Source organism: Artibeus jamaicensis, unplaced genomic scaffold (genome assembly GCF_021234435.1).
Source record: "Artibeus jamaicensis isolate MK-2021 breed Jamaican fruit bat unplaced genomic scaffold, CSHL_Jam_final scaffold_584, whole genome shotgun sequence".
NCBI lineage: Eukaryota > Metazoa > Chordata > Mammalia > Chiroptera > Phyllostomidae > Artibeus > Artibeus jamaicensis.
Genome location: NW_026522048.1, coordinates 11,291,907 through 11,309,649, shown reverse-complemented (window position 1 = coordinate 11,309,649; position 17,743 = coordinate 11,291,907). Strand labels below are relative to the sequence as shown.

The following is a 17,743-nucleotide window of genomic DNA, read 5'->3' as shown; positions in this document are numbered from 1 at the left end:
GCTTAAAGATGCACAAGAAAAATGAAGGGCAACAGTGGTTTCTGAACACACAGTAAAAAGTTTTCAAAAGTTCCTTCCCAGTTCTGAACTTATATACTTAGCAATTCCAGAATCATGCTTAAAAATTTTCAAACATTCCCTGGGAATAAAAAAAACCTAATGTAATGAAGAATGACACAGTCCATAGATCATTCATTCCAAAGCATGTATTTGGGAGATGGCCAAGAGCTAACGTGGCCCGTTTTTATTATTTCATCCGTGTGGAAACGATGCTGCTGAGAGCAGAGAGGACGTTATCTTTCATACTCACTGAGACCGAGTTTGTAGTTGGTCCCCCACCAGTTACGAGTAGATGGTAAGAATTACACATGATTACACCACTTAGGAAAGTGAGAGGAAGAAACAGGTGGGTTGTTTTTATTCAGGATGGTTGATTCGTTGTGATCAGGAACCAGAGAATTTAAAAATACCAGGGAGTACAAACCTGCCTGTGAGGTGTGGGAAACAATGGGCAGCAGGCTGGATGCCCCCACTGACAACGAGGCCACCCAGCACAGCCAGGTGTGCAAGCCGTGTAGGAAACACAGGTGCCCTGCGGGAAGCTTTCCAAGTCGTATACACCTTAAAGTCTTACTCAGAATGTGTCACATCCAAATCACATGAACAGCACACGTCCCCACAAAAAAAAATGCGCTGTGAAGAGTGGGTATCAACAGATGCGTGAGACATGACAGCCTGCTATGACTCCTTGTCTCTCTGAGGAAGGGCAGGTTAGGTATTGGTTTGTGAAAGTATCTCCGTGGCTGCCGTATTTTCAGTCTTTTAAAGTATATGTTTAAAATACCCTAAATAGGCAAGTTTCCACGGGATCACTTTGGACTATTTGAAAATAATCACAAATTGTTTTCTAAAAAATGTTTTCATTTCCTAGCATGCCTACAAAAACCACATCCACTTTTTGCACTGTGAAAAACTACAGTACAAAAAACAATATACATAGATGCCATAATCTATAATAGAACTCATAGCTGTACAAAGACTATATAAGAATAGGACAAATAACACAGATTGCTGATACATAAGTGAGAATATACACTGGTTTACAGCAAATGAGAACAGGAAGGTGGAGGATGATTCATTTCCACTTGACCCCACCTGTGGTATATACTTTACTTGGAGTATAAGAGACAAAAAATACAGAAAGAATATCAAGAGGCAAAACAATTGAAGCTGCTCCAAAATTTTTAAAGAAATATATGGCTGAGATACATAAAATAGGGATGATTCTGGCAGTTTAATCAAGATTAATGCAGTTCAGTTGGTAAAGAAATCTGACTAAATGTATTCTAACCATGTCTAGATAGGCAGTCCTGAAAGCCCATTTTTAGACATCTCTGCCAGCCTCCTTCCAACTTCCCCCTCCCTATTCCTTTTCCAATTTCCTCTGACCTTTGGGACAGGAACAGACTGAGCAAATTCACCAATATGAACCACTCTCCAAACCCAGGTATCTCTATTCTGTTCCATTCTGGGAGAGTGAGGACCAGAAACAGCTGCCATTTCCATGAATACCTGGTTTCAGACCAACCTGAAACTACCACAGGAACTGCACTGAACAGGCAATATGTTATTTGGCTGCTATCTGCTCTAATGCTTTAGCATCTGGTCACATATATTATTTAAAATCAGACAAAGTATATAAATTGTTCATGCAGCTCAGACAGCTGGGCGGTAAGCACCTGGTAAACACTAGGGGAATATAGCTGGGTATTCATTTGAATTACAACAGACCAACCAATGTGAATATGATTTGGGATATCAGAGAATCAGTTGTTAAAATGGAAGTAATATTGCTTTTACTGGGAAGGAAAAATTGAAAACAGTGAAAATGCACCTAGAAAAAAATTGCAGGGAGAAACTCAGTGTGTCAGGTTTCACCTGGGTAGGCAACTGATGCACACTGATAAAGCTAGATTCTTCTGAGAGTATAAAAACAGTCTGCAGATGACTCACTTTCTGATGAGCCCTTTTGAACTCACAATGATCAATACCAATCAGAAGCTGATGACACACAATCCACCCCTTATTCTCATGTCTCATTCTAGAGGTTGACATTTATTTCAGAATTCATACATTTTTAAAGATGCTTGACTATTGGGATAGAAACTGATCTATTTGGCTTACTTTCTGTTAAAAATAGAACTTGTTTCAGCCCACATGGATAAACTAATACCTCACTAGAATTCATCAAAACAGGTTTCCACTGCATCATTTCATAAAAACAGATGATACGTCCTCCCCTCCTATTCAAATAAAACATCTGGACCATAAATTTAATCTTACCATTGACATAGCTACACAAAATTGTTTTGCTATTGACTATATTTAGTCACTAAATGGATTAGCCTGTGTACATAAAATTACCTTCATAATTATCAATAGAATTAAGGTTAAATAGATGACTATCATGAGAATCCTAATATTTGAAAACTATTTTTACACACCACACTTTCTATCATTTTTAAATGCCAAGATGATTTTAAAGGACCTGCTACATAGGCATTAAACACATGTGCCAAGTAAGTAGGAGGAAAGGAAGGAAAAGGAGATAGAGAGGAAGACTGACTGGTTATAGAAAAAACATTAATCAGTCATGTCTGCCTTATGAGAAATTTCTGAGTGATTTAATTGTAGATTCATTAGCAAAATAGGGAGCTCAGCATTTATTATGGACTTCAGCGGTAATCTTGGATTCATGAAATAAAGCTATTTCTCCTCCTGGTGAATGTGCTGTATCTACTTTATTAAAAATGTGTAATGAAGGAGGAGGAGTGTGCAGGAACAATAATCAAGGGGGAGAAAAACAATTTAAGTGGATGCATTGTCAGAGCAAGAATAAAGTAACTTATAGTAAACTTAAGATGCCATCATTCCACACTCAGTAAAGAAAACAAATATTGAGAGTTTTCTAAATTACTCCTCAGCAATAAATTCAGGAAGACTTATTTTTATAATCCACAAGATAGCCACTAACTATTTTTGTTATATTATGTCTGCAAAACACTCAATACTTTGTACACGAAATTAGTTATTGCACCTAAGAGCATAATGTTTAATTAGTGTTCAGATATGAGGTTATCTATAACCACTTCTACATCCAATGTTTTAATACTTTGGAAACTGAGGTATTTATTATGTCGACCGTCTCGGGGTTCAGAGTATGATAACAGATTCCAAGTTAACTGTAAGTGAGCTCTCTAACGATGACTGGTTTTCCTCTGAGATTACCTTGCTCCAGAAAGACTGATGTGGTTTCTGCCCTTAAATGACACTTTGTATTTCACTTGAATACATATTAGGAGAATATAATTGATAATTTTGCAGCATATTTAAAGTAAATATTATGTCAGAATCACCTTACAAGATTTTAAAAATACAGATGCCCAGCCTCTAACCCAAGAGAGACAGATGGTTAAAGGTCAGAGGAAGCAATTATTTTTAAAAATGTTCTCAGGTGAGAGTTTTGCACTCGCAGGTGCGAGCACAGTCACAGTGCCCGTGGAAGCCAAAGCCTCACCTCCCACGCTGCCCCTCCTTTCAGGGGAGCAGCACCCAGGCCAGCCCCCGCAGCTCAGCCGCCAGCGCCAGCTCCACCATCTGCTGTGGGCTCATCGGCTGCCGGGCTCAGGGCCCAGATGGCAGCCACTGCAGCTGCTGTGGCTGTGGGCTCTGCTGTGGGCCACGGACACACACTAGGTCATGCCGTCACACGGGGCTTCAGTGGAGGAAGTCATGCTGAGACCTCGAGGCCTGACATCACTTACCAGGAGCCTCGGGGGACTCAGCCTGCATATCAGCAGCAGCAGCAGTTTGGCCCTTGGCACTGAGATGAAACAGTTTGGGGACTGTGCACAGAACCAGAGTGACCTTAAGCTTTGTGAGGGTTTCAGTGAGGTGCTGGAACAGTGCAGACTTGCAAATTAGCCTAATCAGGAAATTCATATTGAAAACATGGAAAATCATCTCTCATGACCAAGTTAATTTAGTATAAAGATATAATGGACAGTGAAAGTATGCAACAACCGGTTAAACCTCTCCTCTACCATTAACTTCCCTGCCTCAGAACTGCAATGGAAGAGAGTGTTCTTACTATATAGAAGTTCACCGAGGTGGTATTGAGCCTGGGGCCGGGCAAACATCTGTGTGGCCTCCTTAAACGAGCTTTTGTGATGTTACTGCTGGTGAATCAATTAAAGTGATTTTCTTCCCAAAAACATAAATAAGATAAAACTTTCTCAGGTGATACTAATCTAGTACAAAACTAGGTTTAAGGAAGTCGTCATTCTTTTTATGATTGAAAAAGAAAAAATAGAGTTCACATAGAAGCTTTATAAATTATAAATTCAGGCAAAGGGACATAATCACAGGTTAAACGGAGCTAACTGTGGCTCAAATACTTGGTGTGGAACTGTCTGAGAATGAGATTTTTTCAGTCTGTCAACCAATACTGGAGTGTTTGTTTAGTACCAAGCACTATCATATAAATACTGGGAACAGAGAGGTTAACATAGTGTTAAGGCCTTTATATTATGGTAGGGAGAGAGATCGTAAGAATTTTTTATAACAAAAACCTAAAAACAGGAAAAGTTTGCAGTTACCTTGTTACCAACAAGCACTCTGAAGATGACAAATGGAATAAATATTGTAGAAGATGAACGCAAAGATGTGACTTAGTCCTGGTGAACGGAGGTATTTGAGAACCTGGAGGGAAGTGTTTCAAGCAACAGGAAGCTAGTGCCAAGGTCCTGAGATGGCAAGAAACTGTATGTCAGAGCAACGTCTAAAAGGGTGACATGGAGACCTTGGGGCAGCACTGGGAGAGTGTAGGACATTCAGTCTGAGAGGCGGGCAGGCCGGCGTCAGCTGCTGCAGGGGCTTGCAGGTTGTGGAGAGGAGTGTGCATTCCAGCTGCACTGGGGGGCCAGCCATAAAACGGTTTTAAACGATGAGGAGGAGGTCCACCCACCCTTGGAAGTACTGCTGTGGTGGTTGGGTAGAAAGTGTCTTGGGGAGGGCACCAAAACCAGAGGCAGGACCCCCACAGCAGCAACATGACAGTGGCTTGGTGCTGGGATTCTAACTGGCCCTCTACATGGCACAAATAATGATTCTTCTTCATCATTCTTTTAGGACCAAAACTCCAAACTGCGAGTCTTATAGACGAGGTGGGGTGGGATGGTGTGCTTCATAGATGGTTCCTTTTATAAGTGTAACTGGTGTTCAGGTCCCAGCAGCTTGCAATCTAGGAAAAGCATGTAGAGTGGTTTCTGCTAGCAACGGTAAATTTTCTATCACTATGTAAAGTTGAAATCTCTGAAGTTTTTGAGCCTTAGAAATTTTGGTGAATTTTTAGTCTGGTAACTGAATGAGGTTAGGTTATGTTAACGCTACAAACATTAGATTCTGAATTGCTGTTTGAAGCTGAAAAGTTGACCTTCTAAATTGAATTCATTTCTAAATACAAAATGTGTCTCCTGTTACTACCAATTACATTCCACTTGTTAGTTATTGGGAAAGCAATCAGCATGCAGTGCCGTCTGACCCACAGAACAGAGAGAAAGAATGTCGGGCTGGGAGGGCCCTGGTTTCGGCATAGGCCTGGCTCCCCTGAACTACCTGGGGAAACCTGACCCAATGCTGCCGAAGGAGTTTTACCCTTTAGGTAGCTAGAATACCAAGGACTAAGCGCTGAGCTCATGGCAGTTGCTATCTGGTATTTAATGATTGATTTCATTTTTAAGCGAGTACTGTCTTGAATTTTTGTGTTCAATTCTAAACTTCTGGCTGCGTATTGTCAGCCAACTTGCTTTCCCTGATGAACAGGGACCAGGTGTTGCATGTGGCTCATGTGTCTTAGTGCTTTTTATGTTGGGATGTACGTCATAGGAAGTCAGCAAATACCTGCTGAGCAAACTAACGCTTAATAGAATATGGTCCCTCTACTCCAGAGACCAAGAATAAAATAAAATAGGCTTTAAAACATTATTGGAGTAATGTTAATGCATATAAATCACACAAGATGTACAATATTTTGTCAACAACAGAGACACATCAAAACATTTGCAAACAAGATTTACTGGTGAGGAAAATTTTCTGGGAGAACTCATCTAAATTACTATTTCGCAAAGAAAAGGTTTAAGTATATGAAATGGGCATGTTTTATTCATAATGAAGTTTGAAAAGTAGGAAGAACCTGACATTAGGAAACAAAAAACCACAGTTCTTTCTGTTTCACAGTGATGGCTTGAACAGTGTTCCTGCCACAGCCCTTCCAGCCAACCTGTCCGCAGACCTCCACTGCAAATCACCGCCTAGCTCAAGATGTCCACACAAAGAACCAGCCCAGTGGAGCAAATTGTGAAATTTCAGAAAGTCCCCTCTGTATCTCTATTTAGTCAATGTTGGCAACCCCAATACAGAGTTCAGTATTGCTGTTCCTGGTCTTCGAAATTCTGTGACCTCAGAATCCTATTATCTCAAAGAGAGAGCATTGGAATAAGGCATGGATGAGAGGGAATGTTGATCCTTTCCTTGGTCTTTCCAAGTTTTAGAAGATATTTTCATATCATTATATTTAAGTGCAGATGGCTATATGACATTGTAACAAGTCATCTGTGGTACTTTGAATGGGTTTTTCTTGGGGGGGGTGCCTCTTAAAATGCCAAGCATTGTCTTCAGTAGATAATCTGATAAAAGATGAAGTAAAAATTCATGTGATGTTATTTAAAAGTTATACTTAATTTCCTCTAGAGGTCAATTAAAGTGTTAAATATATTGCCAAAAGGAAAAAGTCAAACCTCCATTGGTTTTACTTATACCAGGAAGAGTCCACATTATTGCATGTATCAAAGAGAAAGCAGAATAAGTCTTATCAAGTGTATTTGATGATTGCTGATGAATTTGTTTTCCATTTTCACACATAAATGATTAAGCAGATTAAAATTCTCACATACTAGACATGGCAGAGTAAAAAAGTGGCTTGGCATGTCTCAGAACCATTGGCAGTTCTAGTTAAAACACAGGTGCTGGCCCCACCTGAGGTGGCGCCCAAGAATTCACATTCCTCAGTTACAAATAGGTGCCCAGGGGATGCTGGAGTTGATTGTACTGAGGACCACAGGAATGTTTAGTCATCCCCTGCTTTTCTTGAGGAATAATTTTTTAAAATTTGTTGTAGACATAAGAACAATGTCTTGGGAAAAGCTTTCATCGATCTTTAACCACATTCCTGTGCAGCTCTGCCAGGAAAACCAAACTACTTGAATGCGAGCAAAGCGTTTATCTGAGCCTCTTTTCTCTCTAAAGCCAAGAAGACTAGAACATACCTAACCCCACCTTTTCTTCTGTTCTCGGATCTCCGCTCTTCCTCCAGGTGTACTAGCCATCCTCTCACTCCTCCATGCCTAACTTAACCTTTATCTATTTACAGACATTGAGTGACAGTATAGAGAGAAATGGGCAGAGGGATGTAAGGCAAGTCACTGAGCTGAGCCATGATTTCGCTACCAAAACAAAGACAATCGCTACTTCTCCCAGCTGCTGTTATGCATTAGATGAAATGCTATGTGTGTGGCATCAAACATAATGCCCAGCACACAGGAGGCCTCCTCCCCCACTGCCTGCAAAATGAGCTTCCATCTTTCTAGAACTTCCAGCCTCTACGTGTCATTATGTGAATCTCCCGGTCAACTGCGCTTAGTGACACTCTCCCCAAACACCCTGGAGTGTCCCTGGCAGAGAGTGAGAGAATGAAGACACCACACAGGGCTCTCAGGTTTTCAGAGGACAGAGGGACACAAGGGAGACAGATGGGTACTTGCCTGAATGACAGGCGAGGACCAGAAGTCAGAGCTATAGAACTTTGTAGCCACCGTTGTCCCCTCAGGCTAAACAGGTTTTGCTGCTGGTAGCGGTGCCATCTGACAGAACACACCAGGGGACACCAAGGACACATTGCTAAAAGGCAGGCATTACTTTGTTCACCTATTTGTAACTCACAGTTGTCTGTGCTGATGCTGTGCATCTATGGGACATGCTAGCGTATTTGGTTTCCATGAAGTCCATGCACGAACCTCTAATAGTCACACCTCCAATCCGAAAGGGGGATAAATACCTTTCTTAGATTTTCATTCACCCTTGAGACAGTATCACAATAATCTATGGATTCAAGTAATCGGCCCAGCAAGTTTGAAAGCACCACAGTAGCAGTTAGGGACATGCCATCTCTAATAAACTTGGCCTTGAATAGACTTCAGCAGTTTTTTTATGTCTATTACCCTCATTGGTGAGGTGGACATAATGCCACATGGCTCATCTACATTTCATCATTATTATGATATATAACAAATGCTTCAGAAAGTCAAACAAAGGCAAGTATAATGCTGGTGGTAAAGTTGAACTAAGTATTATTACCTAGAGTGGCTTCCATGTATACCGTATACCAGGAATGTGCTACTGTAGTCCCGTAATACCTTCACTTAGCATTCACGGGGCTAGTAACATAAACCCCCTGCTGACACAGCCTGTGACCAAAATCCAGGTTTGCCACTTCTTCCACTTTGTTATAAATGTTTTTTCTTAAGTACTTTTCTTACAAGCTTATTTATGTAAAAAATTAATTATAATTTTTACTTATTTTATATGTCAATAAGAAATTACCACAGGGAAGATAGATATTAAAATAATGAAATATTAAACTTTTAGGAAGAAAGAGCCTAAGAAGGTGGACTTCCTGAGATTTTGCCACAGCACTACCTGCAGAATCAGCACATTAAGCTCTCTCAGAACTGTGGAGCCCTTCACAGGACCTTCTGACACTGGGGTTGACCCTCCAGCATGACTCAACCTACTCTCCACCCGTCGCAGGTCCACATAATAAGAATTCTTCCCACAAAAAGTTTCCATAACGCCATACACAAACCCCTCTCTTGTGTATGGAACAGCTCCTCTCTTGCCTGGAAGTGTAGACACCTGTGAGGAGCTGCAATATCGCACTTGACCAGTAGGGGCTGCCATCCAAACATGGGTGACTTTCCTACCAGCCTGAACTGAAGTTCAAGGTCTCAAGTTTTGGGAGATAAAATCTGGGTTTCAAATTTGATAAAGTCTTTCACAGCAGTTATCTAGGACTGATCGGTTCTGAAGGCTCTAATTTCTGTTCAAGCTAACTGGAAACAACAAGGCGGCCTGAGAACCACCCGACTTGGATGGCAGCGTACGAAGCAGATTTTCACAGGTGTTTCCTCTGTGCTGCAAACCTAAACAGTCCCCTAGTGTAATCACATCTATGCCGAAGGCACACAAAAACTGCAACCAAAGACGAAAAGAAAGCAAACTCGGTGGAGCTCCCCCAGGGCTGTTTTGATGTAGAGATCTCTGTGAACGCTCATCAAATCCTCAGTGTGTGAGGTAGGACTTTAGGAAAAGTTAAAAATGAAGGTAATAAGACACCATATCTACCCACACCGACATATTTGTAAAGCATTCAAAACACTTGCAGGAAATTCCAGGTGACCCCCCCCAGCATACTAAGGGCCTGAAATAGCTCTTCTAGATAAACCGCAGTTCAGATAAACAGTACATACTTGGGCAAAACAGTTTTGTTAGAATATTGACCACCAACAAAACCATTAAAAAAACAACTCAAAGAATGGTCCCCATGATGGAGAGCCAGTTCGGTTCTGTTCAAGAGCAGTACACCATGAATATGCAATACATCAGAATAAGTTATAGAAGGCAGTAAACGATGGCTGTATAAGAGGAAAGCCAGTAAAGGTTGTATTTCCAGTACTTTATTTACTGGAAAAGAGTCTCAAGGTTAATCCTCAGGCTTTAGCCAGTAACTGAATGGAAATGAGACCTTGTATGATTAGGGCTCTCCAGAGAAACAGATTCAATAGAATGTACTGTGTATGGAAGGAGAGGGGGAGAGAAAGAGATTTCAAGCCATGGACTCACGGATTTGTAGCGGATGGCAAGTCCAAAAGAGGTCAGCTGGGCAGGAGGCTGGAGACCCAGGACAGGGCTGATCTTGCCGGTGCAGACAGTCTGCTGGCAGCACTCCATCTGGCTCTTCAGAGGTCAGTCTTTTTATATTGAGGCCTTCGGTTAGCTGAGACCCACCTCGTTTTAACTTAATTACCTATTTAAGGATGTATCTCCAAGTACAGCCATATTCCTGTGTACTGGGGCTCAGGACTTCAACACATGAACTAGGGGGAGGGGGACACAATTCAGCCCATTACAGGTCTGAATGGATATTATGAATGGATTGAGATTTAAAAAGAGAAAGAGGTGGGCGAGGTCGGTGAAAGCACGCATTTCTTGGCGCAGCGATTCTGAGTGTGGTCCCCAGCCCCAGGGCATCAACAGCACCAGGAAGCTGTTAGAAATGCGAATTTTCAGACCCCACCCTGGATCTACTGCACCTGTGAGTGGGCTCGGCCTTGGTTTTAACAAGCCCTCCAGGTGATACCAAAGGGGACTGAAGTTTGAGAACAAACTCCCTTAGAAGTTGATTGATTACAAGAACAAGGTCACCTGAGAAATTTTCCAGACCACGTAGCTCTAAATATTGTTTAACCTCTGTGTTTTCTTTAAAGATATAAACTGAATCATATTTTATTAATGGGCCTTGGAATCCATTTTACTCTTACAAATTGAAACAGAAGCGAGAGCTCCGAGGAGAAGCACGGTAAACGGCACTGCCAAGGAGCCTGGCCTCTGAGCAGAGTTCCAACAGGGTAAAAGTGAACCTGTGGGTTCCCAATAAAACTAATTTATCAAATACCAGGGCAGTTTAATTGCTGTGTCTGGTTGGAAGCCTCAATTACCTTATGCAATTCCCATGAATTGGCAAGCTAAATTATAATAGTTGAACTTAGTAAAATGCATGCTATTTTCCTTAAAAATGAAAGAAATAGAGCTGTTAAGTGGTCACTTTTGAGCAAGAATCAAATTTTTGCTCCCCTTGGCCCCAAACACCTTTTTCAGCCTCACACCATTAGCAAATACACTGGCCCACAAAGCTCTGGCCATGCCTGCCACCGCACCTTCGGAGAAGCTACACTGAGCATCAGGAGCAAAATGATCGACTTCACCTGTGAGCCATTTCCAAGTGAGAGCTACAAATAAGGATACACGCAACCTGGAGAAGGCAGCTTTATGTGAGGCATATATGCTATGTGGAGGCCAGGTACATGCCTCTAATGGTGGAGTTTATGTTCAGGAAGCTTTCCTGCCTTGTCTAGCACAGTCCTCAGAACAAAGATTCAGATGATGCATCACACCGCATAATACAACCAGATCCAACACTCATAATTATTTATATATTATGGGGTAAGAATTGCCCATGCTTTCAGGAAAAAAGATTATTGGTGGAGCCTAACTCTTTATATTGGCTACAAGAAAAGGGTATTGAGTGGTCCTTTGGATTGGACTTGGACCTAGATATACTTTCTTCATGACATTCTACCAAATAACTGTAATCTTAACATATTTGGGCAGGGCCAATGGGAGTAAGCTTCCGGACTACTTAGAAGTCATAGTATTTCACTGTATCCAGATGGAATAGACAGCATTTTCATGCTGAGCAATTATATCAAGTTTATTGATGGAGAAGTTGATGTGTGTCTGGTGCCACAAAAATAAGAGCAGTCCCTCAGCTGGAAGCTCATGTTCTACACAAACAGCCGGGCAATCCATATTCTTTTTCATTCCTCCATGACTCGCTCTTCTCCGGGTTTATCTCTAGCACTCCCCCTGGGGTGATTTGTTACCTGTGACTAATCATACTGTGTGGGCCTCTCCCATTAATAATAAGTGAAATCAATTTAAATTCAGCATCAGGAACTATCTTGAGAGGAAAATAGGTTTATAAGAGGAGCCTAAAAAAAAACCCGCAAAGCCACAGGCAACAGCACAGTGATTACCAGAGGTAAAGACGAGTGGGGGGAGGCGGAAGTGGGTAAAAGGGGGATAAATGGTGACGGAAGGAAACTTGACTTGAGATGGTGAATACACAATACAAAATACAGATGATGTACTATATATAGAATTGTGTACCTGAAACCTGTAGAATTTTATTGACCAATGTCACCCAAATAAATTCTAATAATAATAATAATAGCCCCTTATGGTTTTGAGAAGAAAAGAGGCCATGCCGCAATAAGGTAAGGAGTGACAAGGGAGGTAGGACCCTGAGCCCGTCATGACTTTTTAGCGTAAGGTAGTAGCACAGTTACCGTACAGCCTCGTGGGTCCCACTGCTCGCTGCCAATAAACTCCAGAGGCAGGTTTTGTTGTTTATTTAAGGCTAACCAATTTTGGAAGAATAATGGGCTTCTTCTTCAAAGTTTATTTCCTTTAAAACACCCAAAGGCAACTAACCCCTCTATCCTTGGCCAGCTCAATTCAAGGCTGTGCCCGGAATCTCCTCTCCCGTTTAAAAATATACCATCCTTTGCAGCACTTGGGTAGCTTCCACGGCAATGTCAAACTCATTTTCACCAGGGGTCACATCAGCCTCGAGGTTGCCTTCAAAGGGCCTAATGTAAGTTCAGGACTGTATAAATGTCACTACTCCCTAAGTAGGGGCAAGGAGCTCGGCGAGGCCGTGGGGCAGAAACAAGGTGGAGGGCCAGATTTGATCCACGGTGTGGATTTGATCCACGGTGTGTTTGCCACCTGCAGAGTGGGTTCCTGGTCGCCAGCTCCAGGTATCTTGTGAAGTGCGAACACACCCACATCCTTGCGCCTCACCCTCCTTTCCTGCGGTTGCTGCCTGCCAGCCCAGTACTTGCGTTCTGACCCTCAGGCCTTTGGTTCACCAGTGAGTCTGTGCAGCTGGTTGAGCTGGGCCGCCCAGCTGCAGCCACTTTCTCTGTGACAGGGGCATGAGACTTAGTGCCTGGCCACGTGGTCTCCAGGGCTCAGGTCCCAGAAACCTCTGGCCCCAAACCCCTGACTGGACTCGTGAGGAGGAAATAATCGGGGCCTCCACCTGTGTTCATCTTTTAAAATCCCAGCCTAAAACCCTCTGCATGCAATAGGCAGTATGAGGGTCTTTTTCCTTTGTTCCTTTCACTAGACTGGCGCATCCTCTGTCCATCCGGGCCAGCGTCCGTCATGCTCCTCTGTCCGCATCTCTGCCCTTGCTCCACTGCCTAGATCCCAAAGGTGGGTGGTTTCTAGCTTCGTGCAGGGACACCACGTCTCTGCCCCAGGTGGAGCGTCACCTTTTTGTACACCTGTTGTGACATCTTAGCCCCACAGAGACTGTGCAAGCTGCCTCCGCTGTGCCGCGCAACGCTGCTCAGTTGCTAGGGCGATGTACCTGGGCGCTGGGCGCTTGTTTACTGTTCCCTCTGGCAGCCTCCTCTTACGGCCCCTCCCATCTCCGGGGTAGGCAGGCTGTCCCACCACTTCCAGGGTGCCCCTTCCTGCTCCCCAGCAACCTGGCCAGACTCCCTTGTTGCAGCATCTTTCTGTTCCACTTCCCCTCCCACAGCCCAGTCACCTAGCTTCTCCCTAGAGCTGCTTGCCAACCGGTAGTTGGGAAACTGCGACAGAGAAAGAAGCTTGTATCCTGGAGTAGTTATCTCCACTTACTGCACCATCGGGATGGCTCTGATTGCCACACTCTCAGAGATGCAAATCCTAAGCTCTGAGAAGAGCCAGAGTCCTCTTTGTGTACACTGCTAGCCCAATTCTTGGCCTCACTTGTAGGTGGGATGTATCTATAGCACAGCCTGTGATTGTGAGGTAGGCCAGAGCTTCTTTGAGGGCCCCTCCTTAAATCAGAAGAGGATCAGATTTTCTATGTACCTTCAACTCTTCTTGTGTATGGCCCATGCAGAGGTTTTGGTTTCAGAGTGGAAGAGTTTGTCCTTCATCCAGTATATTAGGAGTACATCGCTGTCTTCTTTTTCTCCATCTTTGATCATATCTCCACCTCCTAGAGACCTCTTCTTCCCAGCTCCCTCCTCCTACAAACAGCAGTCTTCACACCCTGAATCCTGTTCACACTGTCTCCTAACACTGACCACTGCCCAAAGATGTGGCTTCCGGAACAGGTTGAATGGGGAGCCTCAAATACATGGGGTGTGTTCCTGACTCACCTGGAATCAGTTTGGCCTGGGTACTACACTTGAACTTAAAGCAAATCTATGTGAAGGCAGTTCTGGGCGAGCCACTCTGAACAGGAGATGGCAGTAGCAACCAAGGCATTTGGGCACTCTCTTCCAGTCCTAACAAAGCGCACTTCCTGTCTGCTGGTTGTCAGTTCTGGGCATCATTTTGCCTTACCAAAGCTGAAGTGCCTAAATAATGTGCCCACGGTTCCAGACTTTGTGGATTTCCACAGCTACTGAAAAAACTAAAAATTGCTCAAATTGAAGACTGAGCAACCTAATGAACACAACAGGGGAGCCATTACTAAGCCTCACTACAAAAGCAAGGAGTCCTCCAGGAAGCACAAACACCCTTCTGAGACTGGCATCAGTGGGGTTTTTGGAAAATACAGGATTAGAGATCTAAATTCACATTCTTACTAAGACTTTGAGCAAGTATTTTAAGAGAGGTGACTCAGCCCTTGCCCAGATGTGGATTAAGGGAGTAAAGAAGTCTCCATAAAAGGTCAAATACTATCATACCCAGGAAAACTTTGTAAATTATAGCATGCTGCAAACATACATGAAAGGCTTTTTTTTTTTTGGTTTGTCCCTGCACCTCAAAATGTCCTATACCACTTTTTTTTTTCATTTTTCTTTTTATTCCCCCCAGGTAATATAGCCAGAAGCAGTTTGGCCGTGCATGGGTCTGTTATTTCTCTGACAATTATGATTTCCCAGAGAGCTACGGCACACAAATTGCTCTGCAATAGCTCTATATTCTTTGCTTCATCCTGAGTCTACAATTATGCTCTCACGCAGGCTCCTGTCATCTGCTGTCTTGATTTATGAAGCCTTCTGTTCTCTGATCTCCTCATTTCTCACCTCTACCTCCTTTAAAACTTGCAAAATGTGGCTGCAAGGTCAAATTCCTCATCGCTACAGCATTACATTCCCAGGTGTAATCATTACTGTCTTGACAAAGCTGGCAGTACCACAACAGCCAGTTTAATCCACTGGATAATTGCTCAGCCTTTGCCATTCAACCCCTATCCTGTCCTTTTTGTTTGGACTCCAGAACCACAGTGTTGTGGTTACAAACACCTATTAATTTGGTTCATGCATTAATTAAAATATTATTTCTAGTCAAGTGTGGGATGGATCAAGTGCTGCATATAAATAAGGAAACTGTAACTAATCATAACCAATCTCCCGAAAAGTTTTCTGGTAACTACCGTCGACTTGCAGGCTCTTTGCAAAAGTGAGAAAAACTATCTAAAATTGAAAGTATTTGCAGGATCAGTTTGGTATTATGGTAGAAGATTTATGAGGCACACAACCATGTAAAATTATTGATGTAGTTAATAAGGCAGAGACATTATTTCACTCTGCCCCACTTGGACCCGGAGTGAATTATATCCACAGTAAAATCAGACCTAACTAGGCTCTGGGGCCTGCCTAGCCAACAGGTATAGAAATTTCCAGCACAGCTTTATTAGTGAGTGGGATATAAGTAGCTCATAATCTAAAGCCAGTCCTGTTTCATTATTTACTTTGCAGTCTTGATAATTTTTCTGCACTCATTTGGCTTGAAGGCACAGACATTCCCTGTTGATTATCTTGACTTGGCAGAGGGTTTCTGCTACACATTTCGATTCCTAATATGGTAGCAGAAGAGGGTTTTGTAAGAGTTCCAGCAAGTTTCTCCAGGCTTGTGGAATGCAGTGAGGAAAGAATCCTACAGAGATGAAAACACGAACATTTGCATTGATGAGGAGAAAAATAAAAGAAAAAAGGGGATGTCTTTCTGAAAAATTGTTTTCCCCTTTCTTTCCTGTTGCCCCTTGTTATTTCTAATAAGGTCTTCCAGGTGGGGGGGCCAATAAAGGAATTAATATTGTGTTCTTTAATCTCCTATATTTTCATGACCATTTCAAAAGTCATTTTGAAATGCCTGAGTGTATTTTGCAGAAGCAACACTAATCAAATACACTTTTCATCATCATCAAGGTTTAAGTCCTTGAAGCAGCCACTCACACTACTTTAAATTAGCCATGTAATGATGCCATCTGAGAAAATAAGTGTCACGTCCCCCAAAGAGAGTAATAGACCATGCTGTCTACTCGGGATACAAATTATACTGTTCCTCTTCATTTTTGTTACAGTATGAATTAATGCTAAAGCATCCATGTATTGATTGTTTCAGAGTTCAATGCAATTTCTCTCTGAAAGTCATGAGTTAGTTCACAGCATATTTATTTGGCAGAAATTTTTTAAACAATACATCCCAAACTTATTTTTAGTAATGGGATCATTTTCCCCTAAGTATATTTATAAAAGGCCTCTATACTTTAATAAGCCACATTTTCACTGGTGTGAAAATGTCATAATTTTCATTATTAACATCCATATACTGTTCTTTTACTTCCTGTATATAATTGCACTTTGCAGCTGTTGCCTGTAAATAGGCTCTGTCAGCATTTGAGGTTGTGTCTGGATAGGTTTATCTGCTACATCAAAAGACAAACAAAAAATAATCCCTAATGAGACAGTCACCTAAAAGCCAGTAAATTCAACATGATAGTGTACATACTTGTGAAAGTTTGGTTTTTATGATACTTCAAATATTTTCTTTTTCTGGACAACTAATTCCAAGAAGCCCTTCAGTAAATAGTTCTGATCAATTAGCAACAACCACAAACATAATTAGTCCTGGTGTTTAATTAGGCCTAGGAACGGCTATAAATACCTGAAAACCCTAAAAACAGGGGTTTCAATGAAATAGAAATTTGTATTTCTTTTTAAGTATGTTTTATTGATTATGCTATTACAGTTGTACCAATTTTGTGTCCCTTTTATCCCCCCTCTGCCTTGCAACCCCTCTCCCACCAGCATTCTCTCCTCCTTTTAGTTCATGCCCATGGGTCATACATATAAGTTCCTTGACTTCTCTGTTTCCTATATTATTGTTAACCTCCCCTGTGTCCACTTTATACCTACCAATTATGTTTTCTTATTCCCTGTACCTTTCCCCCATCCTTCCCTTTGCCCTCCCCACTGATAACCTTCCATGTGATCTTCATTTCTGTGATTCTCTTCCTGTTCTAGTTGTTTGCTTACTTTTTGTTTTTGTTTTTTGTTTTTCAGTTGTTGATAGTTGTGCGTTTGTTGTCATTTTACTGTTCATAGTTTTCTTATATAATTTCCCTTAACATTTCATATAATAAGGGCTTACTAATGATGAACTCCTTTAAACTTGACCTTATCTGGGAAGCACTTTATCTGCCCTTCCATTCTAAATGATAGCTTTGCTGGATAGAGTAATCTCAGAGGGAGGTCCTTGCCTTTCATGACTTGGAATACTTCTTTCTAGCCTCTTCTTGCCTGCAAGGTTTCTTTTGAAAAATCAGCTGATAGTCATATGGAAACTCCTTTGGAGGTAACTGTCTCCTTTCCTCTTGCTGCTTTTAAGATTCCTTTCTTATCTTTAACCTTGAGTAAGTTGATTATGATGTGTGTTGGTGTGTGCTTCCTTGGGTCCAATTTCTTTGGGACTCTCTGGGCTTCCTGGACTT

The 17,743-nt window shown here is 42.1% G+C and overlaps 1 protein-coding gene and 1 pseudogene across 3 annotated transcripts in view; both read left to right on the top strand.

Moving 5' to 3' along the window:
- The window catches only part of SYT1 (synaptotagmin 1), a 541,050-nt gene that overhangs the window by 479,506 nt on the left and 43,801 nt on the right, over positions 1 to 17,743 (top strand). The window lies entirely within an intron of this gene.
- Positions 270 to 4,051, top strand: LOC119061507 (coiled-coil-helix-coiled-coil-helix domain-containing protein 2-like; annotated as a pseudogene).